A 24508-nucleotide genomic window follows, 5' to 3' on the forward strand; every position below is an offset into this window, starting at 1 on the left:
GAACTAATTTAAAGCAATAGTTTTTTATGTAAGAAAATATTTTGTGACAAAGATTGTGAGAATGTGACTGAAGTGCCCTTGAGCAAGGTACCTAACCCCCAACTGCTCCCTGGGTGCTGTGGAGAGGGCTGCCCACCACTCTGGGTAAGTGTGCTCACTGCCCCCTAGTGTGTGTGTGTGGGTGGGTGGGTGTGTGCATTCACTGGTGTGTATGTGGTGTTTCACTGCACAGATGGGTTAAATGCGGAGGTGAATTTCCCTGTTGTGGGATTAATGAAGGGTGACTTAACTTACCTTATGCACAAGTTGTGGTGCTTTATTTTCCAGTTTTGACATACAGTTAGTTTTCCTCTAACAGTTCACTCTCTGACTCAGCTCACATCTCTCTCTCACACACACACACATTGAGAGACATTATACTTTATTTTATTAAAAAATGGAGCTGAATATTCTACAAAACACTTGTAAGACACTACCAAAAAAAAAAAAGAAAACACAGTTTTGAGCAGTCATACACACATAAACTAATATTTTTATTAAAACACAAAATGTGTTTTAGTAGTGACAGTTCTTTTTCTTCTGCTGCTTCTTCTTCTTGTTCTTCTTCTTATTAAAACAACTTGTTGTTGTTACGCTAAGTATATGAAATATGTATCTACTAAATATGGCAGATGCATAGTAAGGAATAAAAGTGCTTTGTTTATATACTACAGCTCAAGCACACTGAGGGAGTGTCTAGCACAGTCACTTCCTTATTTTCATTATCAGAGAAAGGGGATAGAGAAAAGTAGAGAGAAAACAGCAGTATCTGGACATTCAGGTAGGCTACATGTCTTTATAAATACATAACTTTCTCACATGACCTTTACCTTTGACATGTAGGCAGTATCATGAGATTTAAATTAGAAGCTTATTTAAGGACAGTGATAGTCCAGTAACAGTCATAAAGATGTACAGTGTCAACATGCATGCTGCATTATTTGTATTTTGTAATATTAGCCTAGGTTTTTCCATGTCGATACCTATGGAAAAGTATAGTGATTCATCACAGGTCTTTCCAGATTTTACTAAGTGGAGAATTCACTCTGGTTGTATTCAATCCAAGGTAAATGACACTTGCAGGGCAATTTTAAGGCTAACATAAAAACAGAAAACATAGAAAACACATTTAAAACGAGGCTGGTCAACATAGTCCATAGTTTAAAACATCCAGCATGTGTAGTAATGCAGAATTAGGTTTCTGAGTATGGTTGTGGTATGAAAGTGTCCCACCTGCGAACAGTCCTGCACTGTCCTACATAATGTTCCCTGCTTCTTATAAGAATTTACTGGTCAAGTCGGTTCCAAAAAAGATATATGTTTTGTGAGTTTCACACTTTGGAAATGTGCACAAGTATGTATTTGTGTCCCATGTCATACTTTTAGTCTGAAGAGGGGACTGATTTTCTATATTAGATTTCATGCTATATTTAATTTCATTAAAACATATATCAGGCTAACAACTTTTGTATCGATTTATAAATAACATGCTGTAATTTTATTTATTCAGCCATACAACTTGCCTCTAATCCAAAAAGCCCTTTCAAATCTTTTTTTTTAGAATATGATCTGGTTGTGCTTAGCTGAGGTCCTGTACACTGAAAATGTTCTTGTCTTGTTAAAGATCTAATAAGTTCTTAGTAACCAATTTCCTGGAACACAAACTTGCATATGATGCTATTTGCATAGTGTGTAAATTAAGTGTAAATATGACTCCCTCCAACTAGACAAGGAAGTTACTGTGCAGGTCTCGATCTGACCCAAAAAGCCTTAGTACTCTGTGCTTGAACCTCTTTAGCTGATAGACAGCACAGTGTTCCCTTTACCACTGTACTGTAAGCATTTTCAAATAATTTTGTCTCCGATATCCTTACAGTGGTTGATTTTAATTCTAAATACTTTTATGTAATATTTCATAAAATAAAATGATATTTTATAAAGATAAACCTCTCTGATAAAGCTGAAAAAAAACTGATTAATGCTGGGGAGAGATCAGGGTAAACCGGCACAAAGTAAGCCTTGTGATGGAGACCAGAGAACTTGCTTGCTCCACTTTTTCTTGGCACTTTTTCCCTTGTTAAATGCCGGATACATGCTAGAGCTGTTGCATGTCTCTACCAGTCTTACAAATGTATGCGTCCATTGCAGGTCACATGTCAAGTTTGGTGATCATACTGATATTTGATGTACTTATTGGCAGCTTGCCAACAAACACACTGGCACCATCTTGGAATACTAGGTGTGACTAACTCTACTGACAGAACCATTTGGCTCTATAGACAGAAAAATGACTGTGCTCTAGGTCTTGGCATGGGGCCTGACCTTCTGGGTCAACTAAGAACACAGGCTGCCTAGATATTTCCAGGACTTTGCTGTGGGCTTAAATGGTATAAGGGACCCCTTGCTTATATTTTCTGTCCAGCAAGTAATCCCTTTATTTTAGGCTTTATATCTTAGGAATGAAACTTGCAGACATGATACGCATATTAATCAGCACGACTTTGCTCCAGCTCTCTCTCTACCTATAGTAATGTTTTTCAGGCAAAGCATCAGTGAGTAATCCCATTTGAAAAAAGTTTGCATGCATATTGTATGTCTGCTCTTGGGTTTGTTTGTGTCTGAGAGCAGGAGAGCGTTAGGTAAGAGAGGGTGCATTACTGACTGGGGCCACTCAGTTATAATAGCTTGAGCTCATAGTGAAATTATTAATAAAATAATAATGAATAAACAAATAGTACATAATATTTAGGTTTCATCTTTCCATTTTAGTTGCAGTTCAAGTATTTTTAAGCAGATTGTGAATATCCATTTCAATCGGAATAATAAAAATGATGACAAAAGTAAATATATTAGCTCTGAGCAAAAGGATATATCAGTGGAAAATGAAAAATGCATATGAAAATGTAATTTATTTAGATTTAAATAGGCTTATTAACTATATAGTGGCATATTTGGGATGTGGAATAGTAGTGTCCAAGTGATATTGTCAAAATAATTTTACTGTGACATTGATTTAATTTATTTTCAGTCCATACTATAGAGTGAGGATGAAGGAACCCCATGGAGGATGCTCCCAACAGTAAGCTTGAAAATATTTACATTTATGAAATACTTCATATAAGCAAACAAATAATTTACATTAACATTTTTACATTTTAATGTTTTCATATTTACTTACTGTGCCCAATGGACAGTGGACATTAATCACAATGTAATTCCGTCACTTCAGGTCAAAAGTCAGTTAATTAAGTAAATTGTGTAGTGTTTAAATAGCTGGTTTGAATTTAGATTGTATATTTCATCATCAAATTTATCATAATTTCTTTCACATTCCAGTATCTGAGAATCTGAGGATTGTGCTGCTGGGTGACATTGGTGTTGGAAAAAGTGCAACAGGCAGTGCAATATTGAAAAGAGAAGCTTTTAGAGAGACTGAAACTACAGAGTGTGAGATACAGAGAGGAAGAGTGGAGAACAGAAACATCTCAGTCATCGATACTCCAGCAATCAACACCACAACTCTCAGTACAGACCAGCTGAAGACTGAAATAGAGAGGTGTGTCTCGCTGTCTTCTCCTGGTCCTCATGTGTTCCTGCTGGTGGTCAGAGTGGGGAGATTCACAGAAGATGAGGGGAACACTGTGAAGTGGATTCAGGAGAACTTTGGAGAAGAAGCTCTGAAGTTTACCATGGTGCTCTTCACTGGGAGAGAAGAAATGACAAACCGACAGTGGATGAACTTTTCTCAGGACACTAAGTTTCTTGAATTGATTACTAACTGTGGAGTTGGTTATTATGTGATAAACAGTTAGACAGAGGTCAATCCTGCTCAGATCACCAAGCTCCTGGAGAAGATCGAGACCACCGTCCAACAGAACAGGGGGCAGTGTTACACTCATAAGATGTACGAGGCAGTCCAGAGAAAGACACTATTTCAAGAAAAGGCAGAAGAGCAAAGGGAAAATAGAAGCACAAGAGAGATACAATCAAAAATGGGAGAAGCAAAGAAGACAAGAGGGAAAACAGGAAAGAGGAGAGGATGAGATGAGACCATATAAGGAGGTGACAAAAACAGAAGAGGAACTTAAACAGAGTACAGAAGAAAGTCATACAATGTTGGCATTAACAACTAACTCAAGAGGTGATAGAGCTGAGAGCAATGCAGAGCATCCAGAAACCAGAGGAGGAATTTTACATGATCCAGGTGGGTGAAGTACTGTCATACTGATGCACATGAACTGGTGGGCACACATACACAAGATATAATCAGGTTGCCTTCAATCATTATTTGATTTGTTTTGAAGTCGTGATGCTAAGGGAGCACCCACTTTTTTCCCAACATAAGATTGAGACAAGGTGCAGATTAGTAGCTTAGATAGTAATAGAATGATGATTAACAAAAGAAAAAGATGGCACACATGGTAATTTTGGAAAAAAGGCTTTTTAAGCCCAGTAAAATGCAGGGAACATTGCTCTTAAAATGCTGAAAATAGCATTCAAAATGATCAATGATTTTATGAATCTTTTACACATTTTAATCCAATGGGTAGAAAATACTGCAGTGATTGTTTTTGGAAGATTTATATTGTACTTTACTTGAGTATTATTGTGGTAGAATACTTGTATGTTTTACTCTAATGACATTTCCAAGAGAAAAATACATGGTTTGTGCTCTTTGCATTTTCATTTAGACCTTTAAACCATGCAACCATGATATCATGAGATATATGTTACTTTTTAAATTTGTTTTAAATTAAAACATCCAGTCAAACTCATATCAGTGTAAAATGAAGCTACCCACACCATGGTAATCTTTGTTCAAGAACCAGCACTGTATATTATTTACTGCATCACAAAGCCCCTCTTAACAGAATCTTTTCCATATGACACTTTGATTTGCAAATGAGTCAGTCATGCATGGGGGGTATGATAAACTCATTAATAGTACTGCTGATGAAGATCATTTTATCTATTAAAACACCGTCTTTTTACTTTCACATTGCCCTCCTGAAAAATGGCTCATCTGGTACTCATGAGTAAAATGGGCCGTTAAAAAAAAAGTAATAATAAAATATTGCTTATCCTTTTGATCTTTCACTGATCATCTCCTGGACTTCAATTCCCAGAATCCCCCAGAAGGTCACGTGACAATCACTCTCCAGTCATTGTCCAATCAGCAATCATTCACAAGACTCCCCCAGAATACTAAGTAGTCACAGAGATATCATTTACTCTACCCTACAAAGATGTTTTTTTTTCTTTTGCAAATTATTGCCACATATTCACATGAGCATACTGAGTGTTCCTTTTGTTAGTCTACTCTGTGTATGATTCTGGCTTGTGTTTTGTGACCCTGTTTTTGGCTTATTCCCTTTTTGGCTGTCACGTATTCAGTTTTTGACCTTTACCTGGCCCTCGACCCCTCAACTTTATGTGTCTGTATTTTGATTACCATGTAGTTCTGGTTTTGACTTTAGCTTCTTTTCTTACTATGAATTTGGATTACTTCTTTTATATCAAAGCCTCAACACTTTGCTTTTACTGCACGCATCTAGTTGTTTCTGTCCCGTTACAATTCTCACATTTTTGTGGGCCACAATTATTGGCATTCCTGTAAATTCTTATGAGTGAAATCTAATTGAAGTATATTCCCATCCATATTTCATGTTTTAAAGTTAACTGAGTTATTTACTTCACTTTACTTCACTGACCATTCACTTAAATTATCAGCCATGACTTTCTGTTTCACTAAGGTATAAATATTAGGTGACACACAGGCTAAATTCCCTCAGTCATTGCTCTAAAAAGGAGCAATAATGTGCCACAGAGAATTATTGAGATGCACAAATCAGTAAATGGCTACAAGAGAATAGCTAAACAGTTAAAAATGCATATTTCCACTATCAGGGCAATACTTGTGAAGTTGAATGACTGTAGATGTTAAAAAATCTGACCAAGTAAAGAATGTACAGTGGATTCAGAAAGTATTTAGACTCTGACTCTGTGTAAACTTTCTTGTGTTCTAGATTTGATTGTGAAAGAATATAATTGCCATTTTTGCATACACCTAATCATCCATAATGACTAAGTGAAAACATGTTTTTAGTGTTTTTTGAAATTTAATTAAAAATCAAAATGATTAACAAAGGAATATATACCCTTAGTTCAATACTTTGTAGAAGCCCCATTGGCATCAATTACAGCAGCAATCTTCTTGGATACATCTTTACAAGCTTTGCACACCCAGATTCAATGACGAGAGTCTGTGAACTGCCATCTTCAGGTTTCTCCACAGATATTTGATTGGGTTGAAGCTAATCATTAACTAATAATGGAAACAAGAAATATTTTATATTTTATTAAGTAGTTTGTAATCATTACTAAATACTTAGGTTATACCTGTTAACTAGTGATAGAAATTTTCAATTTACTGAAGTCTATAATAATGTCTAAAATCTTAATTAATACCTTACTATACTAAATCATTCACCAAAAATTAGAATCAAATTACCATGTAGCCATTAACGCTAACATTGATAATAATTTAAATATTATGTTAGGTAAGAACTGAAATACTTAACAAAGATGGCAGACCATCAGATTGATGTATAATTGTTGTCTACACTGCTACAGGTGTTTTACTGTTCCAACTAATCAGGGTACAGTTTCCTAAAAGATCTTGAAGTTAAAATCATCTTAACTAGTAGAGTGAGTGTTCAGTGCGATGCAATTTAACAGTCATCTATGTGCTAAGTTAAGACTTCTTGGTAAGGGCTGAAATCTGTGGAGAGGTTTCATGAACTTCATGTAGTTGCTTGCTTTTTCTGTTCTCTTCATGAAGTAGTAATATAGTGACTTCAACATTATATATAATCATTTATATGTAATGTTTTTTTTGGATGTATTGCATAAGGATATTGTGTGTGTAATATTTAACATTCTTTGTGACCATTACTGTAAAGTTGTCTGCACATATCGTCCCCTCGGGATTATGCGGTTCTGTCTGAATTCTGAGCAGTTTTGAGACATTGAGTTTCAAAGATTTTGCATGCCAAATTGTAAAACTGATATGTGGCAATAGTCTGTCCCATACATGAAAATGATAGACACCCTAAATATATTCTAGATGTACAATATCAAAAGCCTATCAAATTTGTGAATTAGTTTTTTGTAACAGGTCAAATGCAGACAGAACCTTCCAATCCTAAGAACTCACTTTCTGCTTGGAGACTCTCTTGTGGTCTTCAAATGCAGAATGAAGACTCATCTCTTTATACAGCACTTAAGTGAGCACTGAGTTAAGTATTCATTATATTGTATTGCAATGTGCTGTGTTTAATACTCTTCCTTTTTTCTCTGGGTATCAACATGGGCTTTTGTTGCTAGCAGTATCTGAGCTCAGGAGTAGCTTTACTCTAACCTATCTGTAACTAGCTAAGATACTTTCTCTAGGTAGACAAAGCACTTTTGTAAGTAAGTAAGTAAGTAAGTAAAGTTTATTTATATAGCGCTTTTTACAACAGGTGTTGTCACAAAGCAGCTTTACAAGGAAATCAGCATTACAGAAAGAAATCCAGGTCCAAACCCCCAGGAGCGTCGCCAGTGGCGACAGTGGCAAAGAAAAACTCTCTAAGAGGAACAGGAAGAAACCTTGAGAGGAACCAAGACTCAGAAGGGGAACCCATCCTCCTCTGGTCGACACTGGATAGTAAACATTTTTAGTACAAAAACTGGGAAAACAGGTGGAGCAAATGATTAATTTGATTAGTTTAGTTTATGCAGCAGCAGCGGCGGCAGCATCAGTGAGGTCTGGTTATGAGGGTGAGGTTTGCACGGCGTAGTACAGGATGAAGCTCAATGGTGGTCAAGCCGGTCCAGAGGGCTGGCAGCAGTGGCACCCGATCAAGGCGGAGAGGCAGCAGCATCAGACGCACAGGATGGGCAGCTGTTCAACTCGGCAAAGAAAAGAAAGAAAGGAAAAACACACAGAGTCAGTTCTGTAATGAGTGACTGACAGAACTGAGAGTCAGTTCTGTAATGGGTGTCAGTTCTGTAATGGGCGACTGATCACAGATTAAAGTGTTAGCAGAGCAGCAGAGACTCTGGCAGGAATAGAACTGACAGGGAAAACTAATTACCAAAGGCTTGGCTATACAAGTAAGTATTTAGCCTAGATTTAAAGATTGAGGCTGTGTCTGAGTCCCGAACATTAACAGGAAGTTAATTTGTAAGTTGCTCTGGATAAGAGTTTCTGCTAAATGCTGTTAATGTAAGTGTAAATGTACTGTAATAAACTGTCCCAGCAGGTCAGCATAGCAGGTCAGTCTAAAGACTGTATGAGGGTTTTATTTTATATCAGAAATGTGATTCTAATGCACCAAAATGTCTTATTTTGGGAGAAAGAAGGAAAAAAAAAGATTGAAGAATGAATGAAATTAATGTTTATGCTGTAAATAAGACCAATCATTTCAAATCTTCACTATTTAATTACGTTTAGGGTTAATATTCATAAATTTTAACACAAAAAGAGTTTTTTAAAGAACTGCAAGGAGACCAACAGAGTTTCAGCAACATGTTGTTATGTTTCAGTTTTATAAAATTGGACATACAAATATAAAAACTTATTATGTATATAAATAAAAATTAATACGAATAGTTAATTATTAAAACTAAAATTAAAATGTATTAATTTATTTATTTATTTAACAATTGTCAAGTCATTGCAAAACATTTCAAACAATGCAACAACTCAGTTTCTACTAACAATTAAAAATGATTGTTTCATCTCATTTTCACAAAATACCTGTAACTCATCAAGTTGGCAGATTCTGAGCCCTGTAGCTTTGGCTCATTTTTTCAACAAAGCACTATAACACTGTCCATCTTCAAGCTGCTGATTCTAAGGTGTGGCCCTTGTTATGTCTGGTAAAGATCTACAGCTCCGCTGCCTCTCTTTCTGCTGCCTCTACCTTGTCACTAGCCTGGAGAAAAAGAAAACATTTTTATCATGTCAGGGATCAGGGTCATCACAAAAATAAAAAGAGACATAAAAGTTTCTAGCATGGTACCATTGACTAGCCACAAGCTACATTTAAAAATAGTGTTACAATCTTTCTGCAATCATTAATATTTTAGTACAGAGGTAACTTTTAGAACGATCTTTCTTTAATATTAGCATTAGGTAGCAGACTAACATCTGCACGCTAGCATTACCTGGCTAGCATGGTAGCTAACAATGTAAAACTCCTCAGCAAGATCAAGCAAGCAAAGTTTATTTATATAGCGCTTTTTACAACAGGTGTTGTCACAAAGCAGCTTTACAGAAAAATCAGCATTAAAGAAAGAAATCCGGGTTCAAGCCCCCATGAGCGTCGCCATTGGTGACAGTGGCAAAGAAAAACTCCCTAACAGCAGGAGGAAGAAAAAATTTGAGAGGAACCAAGACTCAGAAGGCGAATCCATCCTTCTCTGGTCAACACCGGATAGCCAAACATTGTTAGTATAAGGAATTGTAGAACACAAGATCTAAAATGGTTAAAACAGACTTAACTTGCCTGTCATTTGTACTGTTGTCCTTCATGAGATCATCAATGAAATTCTCCATCTTGAACTTTCTCTTAAACTTGGCGTTGTGTGATATTTTCTCATATTAGACTCCTGTGCTTCTTGTTCTGCAGTCACTGAGCAGTGCGGCACATGACAAAGAAGCAGTGTCTGATTGGTCCATTTGTGTGTATTCGAAGTGCTGACTGGCTTGCAGATAAAACCTTATAGAACTATGGTAGAGTTTGACTTTGTTTTTTTTTGTTTGTTTGTTTGTTTGTTTTTTTTTAGATAAAAAGTACAATAATGCAAACATACACATACATACATCATCTAAACCGCTTATCCTTCTGGGTCGCGGTGGGGTGCTGGAGCCTATCCCAGCTGTCATTGGGCGGAAGGCAGGATACACCCTGGACAGGTCGCCAGTCCATCGCAGGGCAGACAGACAGACATACACATTCACACACTCACTCACACCTAGGGGCAATTTAGCATGTCCAATCAGCCTGACTGCATGTCTTTGGACTATGGGAGGAAACCGGAGTACCCGGAGGAAACCCACACAGACACGGGGAGAACAGGCAAACTCCACACAGATATGACCCTGGTCGCCCGGCCGGGAATCAAACCCAGGCCATTCTTGCTGTGAGGCGACAGCGCTACCCACTGTGCCACTGTGCCGCCCAGTACAATAATGCATATAACTAAATACAAACAACAACAACAAAAAAAAAACACCTCACATAATGTTATGAGGTTGTCATGGAATAAGTATATGTGAATAGCTCAATTTTCACAAAAATGTCAGATAGAACCTTATAATTCCAACACAGCAGTGTTTAATTAATATTACTTTACCAGTACATACATTATATTTGAATTAGATATGTACTTGATATACCTGATGTTTGTGGGTGGATGTGTGTGCATACAGATGTGGTTCCCCTTAGCATTAATGAAGTGTTCATAAAGTAAATAATTAAGACTTTATTTGACATTAGTATAGACATCAAAACACTGTTAATAGTAACTGATTGACCCCTTAATAAAGGGGTATATTCTGTATATTTTGTATGTTTAGTGAATGTGTTATTTTACCGATGCTAAAAAACAGTCTGACACTGATTAAAAGAAACTTTTATTGTTTTGTTCTACAGATTCTGCCTTAAGGATTGTGCTGCTGGGTAAGACTGGATCAGGAAAGAGCTCAACAGGAAACACCATCCTGGGCAGAGAAGCCTTTTTGGCAGACATGTCACCTGAGTCTGTCAGCAGGAAGTGTGAGAGACATGAAGGACAGGTTGAGGGCAGGAAGATCTCAGTGATCGACACTCCAGGACTCTGTGACACATCACTGACTGAACAAGCTCTGAAAGCTGAAATAGAGAGGTGTGTGGAGATGTCACTTCCTGGTCCTCATGTGTTCCTGCTGGTGGTCAGACTGGATGTGAGATTCACTGAAGAGGAGAGGAACTCAGTGGAGTGGATTCAGGAGAACTTTGGAGAAGAAGCCTCAAAGCACACCATCATACTGTTTACTCATGTAGACCAACTGAAGAAGCCTGTAGAGCAGTATGTGAAACAAAGTAAGCACTTAGAATGTCTTGTGCAGAAATGTGAGGACAGATACCATTCATTTAATAATGAAGACATGCAGAACCGTAATCAGGTCTCAGAGCTTCTGAAGAAAATCAGTGCCTTATCTGGGAAACATTACACTAAGGAGATGTATGAAAGGGCTCAGAGTAAGCTTAGAGAAGAGGAGGAGAGAAGGAGAGAAGAGGAGGAGAGAAAGAGGAAGGAGCAGGAGGAAAAGATTCGGGAGGAAGAGAGAAAGAAGTTTGAAAGAGAGAAACAGGAAATGGAGGAGAAGGAATTGAATGAAAGGGAGAGGGGAACAAAAGATGTTGATGTAACTTTCACAGGAAGAGTAAGAAATGTTGTCACATTTCCTAAAAGTATGTCAGGAGCTTCCATAGGAGCAGGGGCAGGACTAGCTGTTGGAGGTGTTGCAGCAGGAGTAGGGATCACAGTAGCAGTAGTAACGGAAGTTGCTTTAGTGGCTATTGCAGCACCTGTTGCTCTTGTACTTTTACCTATTGTAGGTGCAGGGATTGGTTGGCTCCTTCATAAGAAGAAACAACCCAGAGAGGAGGATAGACAGCCTTTATTACATTTCCAAAAAGAGCTGCTTGAAGCAACACCAGAGCCATCCCAAGACTAGCTCTGAATTTACTATTACCAGCATGGTAAATGCAGACATTGTCTGTTGTACAGAGCATGGGGATTAAAACTTGCAGTGGTCTATTTACATCACATTTCTTGCTTAAATATATGCTTAAACATGAATGATTATTCCAATCAAATAATAATGTAAAATAAAACACATCGAATATATTTTGATAAACTGTTTTATTTGTAATGTACATTTACACTCTAATAAGCATTTTAACATTGTGTGGTAATTGGATATTGTTTATAAAAAGATTAAGCAAAAAAAAAAAGTAAATAAAAAAATACAGGCTATTTTTAATGAGCATTTCATGTTTTTGTGCTGTCAGGGAATGGATGAGTGTTCTCGTGGCTTTCATGTTGAACTTTGGCTTTATTTTATTGGTCTTCATAATTTGATTTTGTCAACAGGTTATTTTGAAAGGATTTGTTGAAATTTTAATGCTTAAAGTTTCCACTTTTAAGAGCAACACCATGGACAGATGAGACTCATTAGTTTTGAACCTGAAACGGGGAAAATTATTCAGAAGTTTGAAACACACAAGACAAGATCAGATGGAAAATTAGAAAATGTTTTTATTTTCTGTTTGTAATGTCTTTGTAATATATTTTGGGTAACTGGTAAACCTAGAATTCTGAATACAACAGAAAATGTGGAAAAATGTGCCATACAGTATATACAGTATATGTATATATAAATGTGGGAAGATCATGAGATTTTACAGTGCTGTTCAAGAAACTGCATGTTTGCTGTACAAGTGTTTTCATTTTCAGTTCAGTGTGCAAAAATACAACATGGCTAATTTGTATTTGCAATGAATAAATGTAATAAATGTTTTTTATTGCTAAGTAAAGAATTCTGGGAAGAGAAAAGGATCTGGTGTAACAAAAACTAAAGTCATTATCTTTGTTCTCTACATTTTAATAATCCTTAGTTGCTAGTTAAAGGGGCAGTTGCTGTAACTATAAAGCTGCCTCAAATAAGTTAATATTTGTGATATTTAGTGGGAGCTCTGTTGAAACTATCATTATTCCACAATTTCATTTGGTATTAATGAATAACTGAATTGAATTATTCAGTGAAACCTATGGGCTATAAACATAAATAAACAGGACAAATCTATGGACTTATCTGATTTAATTCCTTCAAAACTTTATTTTATTTTAGATTTCTTAGGTCAACAGCAAAATTGATAAAAAAGAAGGGTTTAGTTCTCCTAAGCTGTTTATTCAGTTCATATGTTGGCATCCAAAGGGGCCTCAATATGAGTAGCTTCAATTCAATAAAAAATTATCCCGTTTATGTGGTTGTGAGTTTGCTGACCTCAGACATTCTTTTTCATGTTCTTATTTACTGAAGAGATGTACAACTTTTGTCCAAATGAGCTATTTTGTAATTTGCTAATTCCTAATGTGCTGTTAGGCAAGCATTTAAGCATGTTCTTTTTCAAGAGCCAACAGCCCTTGACCAATCAGTAAATGTGCATTCATTTGGCTGTACATCTTCTACTGTAATAAGAAGGATCCCAAGTTAACCATGTCCTTCTCTTTCTCATATGTACCTGTTAGTACTTTGTGTAATGTACATACAAACATGTATTTTGTGTATCAACAATCTAAAATCTCAATGAAAAAAAATCATTACACAATACTACAGTGTTAGTAGCAAGAAGAAAAAACATTGGAGATCCACAGTGCCATCTCGTGAACATTTTGGCATAAGAAAATAACAATATAATCTCACTGATCACTTTATTAGGAACACCTGTACACCTACTCATTCATGCAATTATCTAATTAGCCGATATTGTGGCAACAGTGCAGTGTATAAAATCATGCAGATTTGGGCCAGCAGCTGCAGGTAATGTTCACATCAACCATCAGAATGAGTAACTAATGTGATCTCAGTGATCTTGACTGTGGCATGATTGTTGAAGCCAGACAGATATATTTGTACATCCAGTGAGTGTCAGTTCTTCAGACAGAAATGATTCAGCCTTGTTGATGAGAAAGGTCAGTGAAGAACCAGTCTACACTAACTCAGATAACCTCTTTGTACAACTGTGGTGAGCAGAAAAGCATCTCAGAATGCACAACGGCTCAAACCTTGAGGTGGATGGGCTACAACAGCAGAAGACCATGTTGGGTTCCACTTCTGTCAGCCAAGAACAGAAAGCTGAGGCTGCAGTGGGCACAGACTCCCCAAAAATGGACAGTAGAAGACTGTAAAAACAACAACCTTATGGATGTCAATTCCTGCTGAGGCACACAGATGGTAGGGTCAGAAGTTGGCACCAACAGCATGAATTCATGCACAAACCTGCCTTATGTGAGCATTCCAGGCTGGTGGAGGTGGTGTAAAGGTGTGGCAAATGCTTTCTTGGCACACTTTGTGCCCATTAATACCAATAAATCATTGCTTAAATGCCCCAGCCTCTTGGTGTGTTCTTGCTGACCATGTGCATCCCTCCATGGGCACAATTTACCATCTTCTGATGGCTAACTAAAGCATGAAAATATACCATTTCACAAAACAAAAGTCATCTCAAAGTGGTTTCATGAACATGACAATTCATTTTGTGTTCTTCAGTTTCTGGCCCAGTCACCGGATCTGAATCAAATAGCACACCTCTGGGATGTGGTAAAACAGGAGATTCACAACATGCAAGTGCTCCTGAAAAATTATTATTAGTATAGTTTTCCTAATAAAGTGCTCAGTGAGTCTAGTTCTTTAGAGTTCACCCACATTTTGTACATGTCACTAGGTTACAGATTCTCCTAACCTTATCCTAAACATAACTCTTTACAATATGTGATTTTTGGGACTTTGGTGCTGAAGGATGTAAGTGAATTATCTACCATTATTATCATATCTTCATCAGTATAAGATGTGTATTTGAGACCTAAATATCAAGCCAGACCTTCTTTTTCAGCCTGTGTGTGTGACATTATAAATCTATAGGGCATTTTTAAAATAAGGTGTGACTATTTTTGTTTTTGAAGGGGTTGATCATAAATAAGCATTTATTCATTAATAAAAACTATATCATAATTCAACTGATAACAGGACAGTTTTAAAGATCATGTAAACCTCTGCTCATGAGTCGTGGTCCTGGAGTACCTCTGTGCAGGCATGTTGTAGTGTTTCCTTATTCTAATATACCCAGTGTACCTTGTGAATGGCTTGTTAGTTAGTTGATTTTACAATATACTATTGTTTGAACTGGTGATGAATAATGCAGTAGCAATGCAAATTCCTCCTCCTTTTACCTTCTACTTTATTTCAGCAGATCTTTTTTCTGCTCCAGGAGGAAAAGTCATGCATTGACATGAAGATGTTGCTGAATAAAACTGCAGCTCTAATAACACAGGACCTGATCTGTGACTTCAAATCACCACTAGGGAGAGCCAAAGAACATTAATAGCAAAGCTATTTTTTATGACAACAACAAACTACTGAATATATTGTGGTGACCCAAAGGAGGAGGTGAGGCCAGGAAGCATTTTGGAAAAGGCTCATATATTGCCTCATTTATGCTTACAGTGGTGGACTAGAGAACTGAGCAACAAGGGGTAGATTTCATCTGCATGGAAAAACTCATATGATACATGCAACTTGGCGATTATTGTGTAAGTGATAAACAAAAACACACACAGAACACTGGTGATATGAAAATGAACTAGAGAACCTACAATGCAGAAAGCCACAACACAGCTCCCCTCTTGGCCAAACTCATTGATGGCATGTGGCTCTGCCCATTATGTATAATTGTCCACAGTTACAAGGATTGATGTTACCGCTATCCATTATGGGTAAGGGGATGTAGATTGCCACCTTCTCTAAAATGAAAGCATTTTATCTTGACAATGTAACCAACACAGCATTGCACAAACAACTCAACATCCACTCAACAACCTGCCCAGTCCATTAAAAATGTTTATTCTATCCATGAGTAAAAACAAATCCATATTAAGAAAATTGTAAACCCTACAAAAATACTTCATCACGTAACAAGCAGTTTAACTGATTTTATTCGACTTAAATATCTTGTATGAAACAATGCATGGGGAAAAATATTTTAGAGGAACAAAAGCTGTACTATACATCAGATCAAACCTCAAAACCACTTCAGATCAGATTTGCCTTCTACTTTTTTACGGTGCTGCCTGACAGCAAACAGGAGTGTCTAGCACACACACTTCCTCAAAATCAGAGAAAAAGAAAGTAAAACATACATAGGTGTTTGTCAACATTCCAGTAGGCTCTCACTTCATATTAGTTGGTAATTTTGTGACTTTCATTCCGTGACATAGTTTGAGCTCTAAAGCCGTTGATTTTAACGACAGCAAAAACCCAAAAGCAGTCATAATGACTGCTATGTTTCTGCCTTCTTTACCTTCCTGTAATGTATTTGGGACGTTTTAGGGAGACGTGAAAATAAATGATGTCCTGTTTTTTACTTTTTTCTTTTTTTAATTTTCATCTCAGAAGCTTTTTGCAGTAATGGTATTTTGTACCATCATTACATGTCAGCATTTTCTGTTCTTAGTCTTTTCCATTTTTCTTTTTTCTTATAAAAATCAATTAAAGCTAAACTCTGAGTGCTGGTGCTCACACACCAGCCAGTCTAGAAAAGAGGGAGAATAAAAAACATAGCAGGTCCTACAAATTAATAAAACAATTAAAGCACAATAAATTACAAAATAAAGGATGATAAACATCATACCCTGGTTTGACCCTGGAGCTCTGCCACATTTGCCAAACTTGCTAGGCTAGTTTTCCTAAAGACATGCCAAGACTTGCTTTGTTTGAAACCTGACATTATCCAGTTACATACTCTTATTTTATAAAGTGTTATGCATGTGACTAAAACTACTAATAAACAATTGAATAAGCATATTTATATTCTCCGTTGTATGGTATTATGTATGCCATATAACAATTTATTAAAGCATTTTAATGCTTTATGAAACAGAATTCATATAAAGTGTTACTGAAAATTATTTTCTGTGTTATATGGCACACATGACACCTTATAATACCAGACATAAGCTGGTAGAATTGCTCTTAAACAGTTATACATGCATAAATCTTTAAAATAGCAAGAGTATCTGACTTTAGAAAGTCAGGTTTTATAACAAATTATAATGCAGTGCTGTGAAAAAGTATTCACCCCCTTCCTAACGTCTTCTATTTCTGCATATTTGTCATTATATGAATGTTTTAGATAATCAAACTATTTTTAATATTAGACAAATATAACCCAACTAAACACAATGTTGTTTGTAAATGATGATTTCATTTACTGAAGGAAAATGACACCAGCAGGCAGAGCAATTACAGATTAACTAAACAGGGAGAGTCAGAGGGTAACAAAGACGCAAGGGCTCCCTGAGATCATTCAGAAGATTATTCCAAAGCTGGGGGGCTTTTTAAAAAGTAGACACATATTAATATATGCAGACCCTTACTTCATAAAATTATCATGATTAAATTCATTGTTTTAAAAGTGGTTTATTAATGGTTATTAATTCATAAACACATTGCAAATCATTAATAAGCAGTTATAACTAAAACAGGACATTTTCAGCATTCTATCATTTCTGCAATTAAAGACTGAAAGCAGGATAAAGTGTTCCGACTGCTCAGCTATGGTTCTTTTGTCAATTTGTATTAAGTGAATCTTATTAAATGCTGGTGTCTTTTACAACTTATGGTAAGGCTCCCTTTTGGTTTTTATGAGTGTTCATAACTTACTAACCAATGATTCTTGGCCACTTAAGATCAAAATCAAACCAAAGAGGAAAACCTTAAGACTTTGATGCAGCAATTGCAAAATGGAAAAATATGTGATGTACTGGGAGCAGAGGTAATAGCCCAAAGAATAACAGATACCAAGGATGCTTTAGGCAGGCCACAGATATGTAATGGTGAGTAAGCAGTAAACCAGTAAAGGAAGGTTAGCAACTGTGCCACACCTGGAATGTTGTCCTAAAGAATATGTCACCCAACCCAAAGAATCACAAGTACTACCTTCTCAGCATACATGACCACCTGGTCAAAATTTCTGTTACTGTGAATAGCCAATCGAGGAAAAGGTTACCTGATTTTCCAAAAAGCATAAAATTAAAAATGACACATTTCTTTAATGATTTAGGCAAGATTATTTCTTTATTTCCATCTTTTACAGTCTCGAAATAAGAAAAAGGGCCTTTAGCAAAAGTTTGGCCACGCTGCATGATTAGTACTAATGATTGTAGCCAGAAGAGTCTTTCCATTCTTGCTTTTTACGGACAGTGTGATGTTTGCTTTCAGAATTTGCTGATATTTAATGTAATCTATTCTTCCTTCTTCCAGTGAAATGTTCCCCATGCCACTGGCTACAAGTTCATATCATGATCGAGCCACCTCCATGCTTATTGGAAAGGTGTTATGTTCATGATATTCTGCACCCTTTTTCCTTTCCTCATTGTGGCCAGAAAGTTGAATTTTAACTTTGTCAGTCCACAGGACCTTTTCCAAAATGCATTAGGCTTGTTCATATGCTCCTTTGCAAACTTCTGATGCTGAATTTTGTGGTGAGGAGGCAGGAAAGTTTTTCTTCTGTTGACTTATCCATGAAGGTCATATTTGTGCAGGTATCACTGCACAGTAGGACAGTGCACCACCACTCCAGAGTCTGCTAAATCTTACTGAAGGTCTTCTGCAATCAAACAGGGGTTTTGACTAGCCTTTCTGGCAATCCTTTGAACAGTTCTCTTGAAAAGTTTTCTTAGTCTTCCAGACCTCAACTTGACCTCCACCATTCCGGCCATTTCTTAACTACATTACAAACTGAGCAAACAGCTACAGGGTCCCCAAACTTTTGCATGTCACTGTAAATCATGAAGATGACAGCAGATAACACACTGAAATTGTCAGGGTAAATAATAGTGCTAAGTCCTTAGAATGTGAATTAAGTACGTTCATATATTAATGTAAACATATTATCATTTCTCACTAAAAAACATCATATTGATGGTTAAATGATAGTGACTTATTAATGAATATCTGATGAATGTTACAGTCAGGCTTAATGCTGATTAATGGAGAAGACAAAGTAAGGTCAGTTACCAGCGAAGTCTGAGGTTTAACAGTATCTATGAATGTGGGCTTACTATTCGGCAAGCAGCATGTCCTTTTATTTATGTTTGTATAACTGTGTATTATGATCTATAATCAAGTAGTTACCATTAATAACATTTTTAATCATTCAAAACTCCTTCATAAATGTAATCTTATTGTAAAGTAGTAGTTTTCAATATGAGGTATGTTTTTGTATACACATTTTTTTTGCAAATTTAGATTTTGTATATAGTACTACATTGTGTAAATTCTACATAATTATTTGAAGAAAATGCTGGTAAGTTCCACAAAAGTTTAACAAAATTTTACTGATGGGTGGTTTATTTAATAAACAGTCAATTTAATCATTAGATTTTCATTGCTGGATTTTCCAAATGCAGAAATAAATTTAACTACAGATATTCTATTCTCTAACCCAATCTTCCATTACACAAATCATTACTGCTTCTCAGTTACCAGAGGGGACACAGTCCACCTCTCCACTTCCACTAAAACAGTAGGACTGCCAGCATAATGGACATGTTGACCAAATGGTAACATTTTGAGTCCACAGAAAGTAATAGTCACATAATTTTAATTTAACATCAAGTATTAATTACGCTCTTGCTTACTGAAATGCAAATTTGTGTAAAAAAAAATAAAAAGGATAAGGCATAATGGTATTTTATTCAGTAGTTTTTGTTGATCAAATTGAAATACAGTATGTAGCTATTAGGGGTGTGGGAAAAAATTGATTCTTAGATGCATTGCGATGCGGACGTGAACGATTCTGAATCGATTCACAAACGCCAAAAAGCGATTTTCTAAATATTTAATTTATAATGTAATGTTGACTGAACACAAAAGGCGGAACTTGGAAGTGGGAAAGTGCAGCGCCCAGATGCTCTGTGGTGGCACATAACAAAAACACTACTGGATGAGCAAGAAAACTGACCGGCACCCTCTGCATTAAAAGCCAGGTTAGGTCAGGAGTCACACCCCAAATGTTAAGAAGAGCCATTTTGTCCTTTCAACAAAAATCAGATTATCTTAGCAGCCGCAACATTTATGTCCAGTATGTCTCAGTATGTGCGAATGTCCTAGTATAAGTTAGGTTAAAAAACATAAACGAAAACGCGGACTTACTTTGCTCTGCTTTAAGCTTTAGCTTTAGCCACTTTCCTCCAATTTCTGCCAGAAAACTTTTCTTCAGAAGTAGATCAGTTTCTCGTAAAATGTCTCTCAATGTGCAACTGTTTTCCGAGGCTAAAGTCCCTTCTCGTTCTCCAGCTTTTTGTTCGAATTTTCCCATTCCACCTTAAATTCTGACTGAGGTGCCAAATGTAAATATTTAAGGTGGACCGGGAAAATTTGAAAGAGAAGCGACTTCATCTTCTCAACTTTTGTGTTTGACAGTCTTTGACAGATTTAACTTACCAGGAATCAACTGCGCTGTTTATGAATGTGAATAACGCATCGTTGCTATGTGACCTGCAGTCTGCCAGTTCTTAGTCACTGAGAAACAGGGCTTTTGCGCTATGCTGCACACGTCCCATTTCGAAGATATTTTACTGACACAGCGGATCCCCCTCCCGTCTCTACAACGAACAAGACCAAAACCGAAGTTACAAAATCACTAAAGAAAATGGATAGGATGGCTGTAACCTGTGCTGTGTGGACATTCACTGCCACTGGATCTTATTTCACCCTAACAGCGCATTTTATCGCAGATGAGTGGCAGTGCTCCAAAGGCAGTGAATGAAAGCCTTCTAGTTCACTTGCCACATCACTTCCATTTGATTTAGTAATAAAAGATATTGGAAGTAAATTCATTATGGATCATTACAAATACTTTGCTTTAAAAGTACCAAGTCCTGACACAGTGAGAAAATAGAAATCCTGTATAGAAAAAAGATGCATTGATAATCGTTTTATAATCGCATCGCAGCCCTCTTAATCATAATCTAATCGAATTGTGAGGTGCCTAGAGATTCCCACCCCTAGTAGCTATAGAGTTAAAGTAATGACAGAAAACAAACAGCCAACCTTTTGGGATGCTTTTAGGAAGAAGCTTGGTCCAAGAACAGCAGTAAACCTTGTGAAGCCCACTCTCAGTTTACGGTCTAATCAGAGTGGTCAGACAGCTTCATGTTTTTACAACAGCTTAATAAAACACTGCTAGCACTTGACAGTATGGTAAGTAACTAGTATTTAATAGGTAAATATGTGGTACTTACCAGTAATTTCCAGGTACATACTTTACACTTAATAACTATTTAAAAAGGTGTGAACAAAAGTACTTACTCAGAAGTATAATGGCAAACATGTAGTACTTATAATTTAATACTAAACATGTACTTACTAGTAATATTTGGTATATAATTCGAAGCACAGTATGTAAGTACAGAGTAACTAATGTGAGAAATATTTCAGTTTTTAGTGATTCAGTGTTTCAGTACATGCAAGTATCTTCATTCAAGTATAATAATTCAGTTCATATTACTTGGTACATTTGCTGGTATGTTCTCTTTTTTGTTTTCTTGTATTTGTGGAATGCAGAGCATAACCATACATAGTGTTCATGACCATATAAAGTTCACTTAACCATACATAATGTTATATATCAGTGAGCTACAATATGCAACTGACTGGATTTTAGAGCTCAAAGTTGACCCAAAATTCAAGCAAAACACATTTACATGATGCGATCCAGCCAAAAGAACAACATCATCTGCAAATAGGAAAGATGCCACCCTCCGGCCTCCACACATAATGCCCTCCTGACCTCAGCTACACCTTGACACCCTGTCCATGAATATCATGAACAGGAGAGGAGACAAGTCCAACACTAACACTGAAAGAGCCTGACTTAATGCGAGTATACAAACACAGCTCTTACTCCGGGAATACAAAGATTTAATGGCATAGAGTAGAACCCCTGGAACCCCATACTGCCAAAGGACCTCCCACAAGATATCTTGGGGAACACGGTCGTAAGCCCAAACACATGTAGACTGGATTGACAAACTTCCATGCCCCCTTAACAATTTGTGAGAGGGTGAAAAGCTGGTCCATTGTTCCACGGCCTGGACGGAATCTGCATTGTTCCTCCACAATCTGAGGTTCAACTATTGGTTGTAGTCTCCTTTCCAGCACCTTGGCATAAACTTTCCCAGGAAGGCTGAGCAGTGTGATTCCCCAGTAGCTGGGACACACCCTCCGGTCCCCTTACTTAAAAATAGGGACAACCACCCTGGTCTGCCAGTCCAAGGGTACTGTTCCCGAAGTCCATGCAATATTGCAGAGCCATGTCAGCCATGACAGCCCCACATCATCCAGAGCCTTAAGCATTTCCAGACAGATCTCATCCACCCCCAGTGCCTTGCCACTGAAGAGCTTGCTAACTACCTCAGTGACCTCCGCCAGGGAAATAGAGCCTGACATGCCAGAAGCCTCTGGCCCTGACTCCCGTGAGGGAGGAATGTCTCTCGGATTAAGGATTTCCTCAAAGTGCTCCTTCCACCGACTGAAAATGTTCTCATTTGAAGTCAGAGTTTCTCCACCGACCGCTCCTGAGTCGCCAGACAGTTGTCCAGAACCTCCTTGAGGCCGACCGAAAGTCTTTTTCCATGGCCTCACCAAACTCCTCCCATGCCCTGGATTTTGGTTCCGCCACCATTGCTGCTGCCACCTTTTTTGCTTGTCGGTACATATCTGCTCAGCCAGAAGTCCTCCGGGCCATCCATTCTCTAAAGGCCTCTTTCTTCAGCTTGATGGTCTCCCTCACCACCAGTGTCCACCAGGGGGTTCTTGGGTTAACACCCTGACAGGCACCAACAAGTTTTTGGCCACAGCTACACCCGGCAGCTTCCACAATGGAAGTTTTGAACAGGGTCCATTCAGACTCCATGTCCCCTGGAAAAAGCTCTCCCAGAGGTGGGAGTTAAAATCATTCCAAACAGAGGGCTCTGACAGTCATTCTCAGCCTCACTATTCGCTTGGGCCTACCAGATCTGACCATCAGTCTTCCCTGCCATCTGATCCAACTCACCACCAGATGGTGATCGGTTGACTGCTCAGTACCTCTCTTCACCCGAGTGTCCAGAACATATGGTTCCAAGTCAGATGAAATGACAAACAAAGTCAATCATTGACCTTTGACCCAAGGAGCTCTTGTACCATGTACACTTATGAACATCCTTGTGTTTGAACTTGGTGTTCGTTATGGACAAACTATGCCTAGCACAGAAGTCCAACAATTCACCATTCGAGTTAAGATCGGGCAGGCTGTTCTTCCCAATCACACCTCTCCAGGTCTCCCAGTCATTGCCAACATTGAAGTCTCCCAGCAAGACTATGGAGTCTGTAGGCAGGGCTCTTCTTTCCAGAACCCCACCCACTCGCTCCAAGAAGGCTGAATACTCCGACCTGTTGTTTGGTGCATAAGCACACACAACAGTCAGAGTTCTCCTCTCTGTGATTTTAATTATCTCTCATCCACTGGGACAAATTCCAACTGCATGGCAGCCAGCCAGGGACTCGTGAGTATCCCCACACCCGCCTGGCGCCTCTCACCCTGTGCAACCCCTGAGTAGGAGATGGACCCACCCCTATCAAGGAGTTTGATTCCAGAGCCAACACTGTGGGTGGGGGTGAGCCCAACTATATCCAGTTGGTACATTATATTGCCAAAAGTATTCATTTGTCTGCCTTCACACACATATGAGTGACATCCCATTCTTAATCCATAGGGTTTAATATGATGTCGGCCCACCCTTTGCAGCTATAACAGCTTCAACTCTTCTGGGAAGGTTTTCCACAAGGTTTAGGAGTGTTTATGGGAATTTTTGACCATTCTTCCAGAACAGCATTTGTGAGGTCAGACACTGATGTTGGATGAAAAGGCCTGGCTCGCAGTCTCTGCTCTAATTTATCCCAAAGGTGTTCTATCGGGTTGAAGTCAGGACTCTGTGCAGCCCAGTTGAGTTCTTCCACACCAAACTCAGTCATCCATGTCTTTATGGAACTCGCTTTGTGCACTGGTGTGTAATCATGTTGGAACAGGAAGGGGGCGTCCCCAAACTGTTCCCACAAAGTTGGCAGCATGAAATTGTTCAAAATCTCTTGGTCTGTTGAAGCATTAAGAGTTCCTTTCACTGGAACTAAGGGCCGAGCCCAACTCCTGAAAAACAGCCCCACACCATAATCCCCCCTCCACCAAACTTTACACTTGGCACAATGCAGTCAGACAAGTACTGTTCTCCTGGCAACCGCCAAACCCAGACTCGTCCATCAGATTACCAGACAGAGAAGCGTGATTCGTCATTCCAAAGAAAATGTCTCCACTGCTCTAGAATCCAGTAGCGGCACTTTACACCATTGCATTTAACGCTTTGCATTGTGCTTGGTGATGTAAGGCTTGGATGCAGCTGTTCGGCCATGGAAACCCATTCCATGAAGCTCTCTACGCACTGTTCTTGAGTTAATCTGAAGGCCACATGAAGTTTAGAGATCTGTAGCGATTGACTCTGCAGAAAGTTGGTGACCTCTGCACACTATGCGCCTCAGCATCCGCTGACCCCGCTT

General features: G+C 37.9%; 1 pseudogene; it reads left to right on the forward strand.

Moving 5' to 3' along the window:
* The first annotated feature begins 3099 nt into the window (after positions 1-3099).
* Positions 3100-11809, forward strand: LOC118801206 (annotated as a pseudogene).
* Positions 11810-24508: the final 12699 nt, after the last annotated feature.

Source organism: Colossoma macropomum, unplaced genomic scaffold (assembly GCF_904425465.1).
Source record: "Colossoma macropomum unplaced genomic scaffold, Colossoma_macropomum, whole genome shotgun sequence".
Lineage (NCBI taxonomy): Eukaryota > Metazoa > Chordata > Actinopteri > Characiformes > Serrasalmidae > Colossoma > Colossoma macropomum.